Genomic DNA, 4,162 nt, shown 5'->3' on the forward strand with positions numbered 1-4,162 from the left:
GTGGTAGGTAAAAGAGATGGATTTGAGGAAGAATCTGGGATAGTAGGACATGGTGAGGGAGATAGAGCAAGATCAGTATCAGAAGGCAAAGGAGGTGTGTTTGTAGAACTAGGAGAAGGTATTGAAGTGTCATGAGGAAGTGAGGGAGTAGTGTGTGATGAATATGGACCTAACAAGGAAGGGCGATTAGAAGCATGAAGATAAAGAAGATTAGACAACCAAAGAGAATTGGACAAGACTGGAGTTGAGGAAGGTGATGTAGATGTAGATGAGGAAAGAGTAGGAAAGGGAACTTAGACTCAAACAAGACATGCCTAGAGGTGTATATGTGTTGAGAAGAAACATCAAGATAGAGATACCCTTTAGAACTAGAAGAATAGCCCAATAATAAACATTCCTTAGTTCTAGGATCAAGTTTTTGAGATGAGTAATGTCTAAGATGGGGATAGCAAGCACAACCAAAGACTTTTAGATGTGACATATCTGGAGGAGTGGAGTAAAGCATGTACCAAGGAGAAACAAAGTTTAGAACAGAAGTTGGAAGTAAATTGATCAAGGAAACAATAGTGAGAATAGCATAGGACCAATAATTAGTGGACATAGAGTCTTGAGACAAAAGAGTAATGGTAGTTTCAATTAGGTGCCTATGCTTTCTCTTAACAAGACCATTTTGCTGTGGAGTGTAAGGGCAAAACATTTGGTGAATGATGCCATTTTGTAGCAGGTAATGCAAAAGAGGTATATTCACCACCTCCATTAGACCTTAGAGTTTTGATCTTTGTTGAAAATTGAGTTTCAATGATGGCCTTAAACAAAGTGAATTTAGAAAAAACTTCTGATTTTGATTTAAGAAGGTATATCCAAGTTAATCTTGTAAAATGATCAACAAATAGAACATAATAACGAAAACCATTGACAGATGTCATAGGGGCAGGACCCCATACATCAGAATGAACAAGTTTAAAGGGAGAGGATGCAATAAATTGAGATTTAGGAGAAGGTAAATTGTGCATTTTGCCATACAAACAATGAGTACAAGAATGAACCATAGCAAGACACTTATTTAATACAGATTTGAAATTAGGAAAAAGAAGTTTGAGAACTTGATCACGTGGATGACCGAGTCTCATGTGCCAAAGTGCTTTATTGAAAATAGTGGACTTAGCAACATTGTTGTAGACCTTAGAAGACAAAGTAAGATGTGATGCTTTTTGAGGATAGATGGGATAAACTCCATCTTCACTCTTGCCTTGGTAAAGTACCTTCCTCGTGGCCAAAGCCTGAATTGACAAAATATTTTCCTCAAAATAACACCAACAGTGGTTATTATGACAGATCTTATGGACAGAAGCTAGATCAGAGGAAATTGAAAGGACTCTAAGCACATTATTCAAGTGAAGGGTTGAATAAGAGGAAGGAATGAAGGTATTACCTATGTGAGTAATGGGTAGACTCTACCCATTGCCAACTATAAGATGATCTTGACCTCCATAGGGCTTAGGAAAGTTGAGTTGATTAAGGTTGGAAGGACATGATCAGTGGCTGCACTATCAGTTAGCCAAGGTTGCTCTTGTGCAAGCCAAGCATTTGAAGAAGTGGCCATTGCAGTAAGTTTGGTAGGTGGATGTTTGCCTTGATAGGCATAATCCATCCTATGATAGCAGTCTATAGCTATATAACCAAGCTTTTCACAGATTTGACAAGTAGGTCTTTCTGATCTAAGAGCACTAGGGCTTGTATTGGACTGATTTGGCTGAAAAGAGGTGAAAGGATTTTACTGAGGTGAGTGATTGCCTGCACCTCTTCCTCCTCTTCCACCTCTATTATTGTAATTTCCTCGGCCCCTTCCTCTATTGTACTGATTGTAGTTGCCACTTGGCTTTGGAGTAGCAGTTGCTGCCATTGCAAAGATTGGATCTTTAGCATCCAAACCTTCATTTAAGGATACTTCTTCTGCATTAAGCATGGTTGACAATTTATCAAAACTCAATTGACTGCTTTTGGTCCTTATTGCAAACCTGAAAGCCATGTAATCTTTAGGAAGTCATTTAATAGTTATATAGAGTAGTTCTTCATTATCTATAACCACAACAATAGCTAGGTGCTTATCTTTCACCACTTTGATCTTTTGCAAATAAACATCTGTAGTATCTGCTCCCTTCTTAAGGTTATGAAGTTCACCCTTAAGATTCATCACATGAGACCTAGAGATTGAAGAAAACCTATTCTCCAAGACCTTCCAGACCTCCATGGTAGAAGTACATCCAACTATGAGAGCTAAGATGGTAGGTGAGAGAGTGGAACTTATGAAGGTTAGCAAAGCCTTCTCCTTTGACCTCTAGAGTGTGTAATCTGGATTCACAATTGAGGTATAAGCACCAGCAATATCTTTAAGAAACTTCTCAGGAACCATTTGTGGTTCTTCAAGTAACTCAAACAAGGAATAAGTTTCTAAAGCCATAGAAATCTGATGCTTCCACACAATATAATTTGAGTTGTCTAGTTTGACCGTCATCATATTTGCCATATTTGAGAGAAGAAGAAGTGGCTGATTCATCACATTCACTGTGGAATTCGAAGTAGTTGAAGAAGAAGCTATAGCTGAGCTTGAGGCTACCATTGAAGAATTTTGTATAGGAATCTCAGGCTCTGATACCATGAAGAATTTCTTATAGAACAGTGAGAAACAATCTTAGTGTTGAAGCAAGAACAAATCAAAAATTAGAACTGTTTGTGAAGGAAGAAAGATTGAGAGAAGAAAAAGAAAGTGAAAGAAAGAGAGAGAGAAATTGTTTGATTAAGAAAACTGAATTTCTTGCATAATGTACAATCTGTCTATAACTGAATAAAAAATAAATCCACATTATACGGATCCAATTTGTGAAAATAGGAAAAGAAAAACAAACTAAACTAACTGATCTTCGCACCAAAGTCAACTACATTTCTAGCATACCATACGACATCGTTTCTGCTTAACCAATACTTAAATAACAGCACATACGAAATGGAGCGTTTTAATAAACATCCTTTAGTGAAACGGTGCGTTTCCTCCATTTTTGAAAACCAACGGTAACTCCCAAATTCAATTTAGTCTTCTTCAACCTTGAGCCCTCTTTTCTGAAATCAACCATTATCATCCTTAAGCTTCTTATCCTTGCTCTTTGTTCTAGAAATGCTACTATCACTAACAGGGTCCAAGTAACAGTAGTCACATAAAATAAGTGTAGGGACATAACTAGAAGTTTAAGACTCTAAGGTAGTGTGTGCAATACAACATGTGCAGAGGTATATGTGTTCATGACTTTTTTTGGATGTTGAAGAAGCCACAAGATTTTTTATGTAGATATAAGTAACTTTCCCATCTAGGGCTTAACATTTGCAAAGTCCAAAATTAACTTTGTTATACATGATGTATATATTCCACTCCATGTCTTCCCTACTCAAAATTTTCATGTGTTTTATGGCTGCCTTAGAAATTTTAATAATTTTCTATTCTAGGTATGTGTACATATATATTTGATGGATCTGTTCTAGGTATATTAGAGCTTGCCAAATGCATACTATCAATTTGTTTGTTAATACTTAGGCTCTATAAAATTCTATAAGAAAATTGTTAATATTAGTTCTTATCCTTCCAATCTTTGAACTTTATAAAAAAAAAAAAAAAATTGGTTGGATCATTGTCCCCAAGGACTTAACAAATTTCCGATAATTGTATTGTTTGTAGTTGCACCTATCTCAATTCTGCTTCAACTGTTGCTCAAGATGGGAGGGTTGGCATGCCTATCCACTGAAGGTTACTAGGTTCGTTTTTTTATCCTTTTAAGTTTAGTCAAGCAGCCTAAAAAATTAGTGCAACTACTGATTCTTTAATTTTTTTTTCTTGATATAATTATTTTAGTTCTAGACTTTGAATCAGTTCAAATTAGAAACTGCAACTTAGCATATGACATTCTTTGAATATGTTTGAAAAAAATACTACCAAATTTGGTCACTAACGCTACTTCTCTGACTATATGAAATTCTTTTCAAATTTATTAGTTCTCCAAATTGGATCATGATTTTAATAAAGTTGATCTATGAATGAAAATTCACAGAGTCTCCTTTTTAAAATTGTCTTTTAGGCCTTAACTATGGTTTTTGATTACTACAAAGGCAATTC

The sequence above is a fragment of the Quercus lobata genome, chromosome 4 (assembly GCF_001633185.2).
Source record: "Quercus lobata isolate SW786 chromosome 4, ValleyOak3.0 Primary Assembly, whole genome shotgun sequence".
Lineage (NCBI taxonomy): Eukaryota > Viridiplantae > Streptophyta > Magnoliopsida > Fagales > Fagaceae > Quercus > Quercus lobata.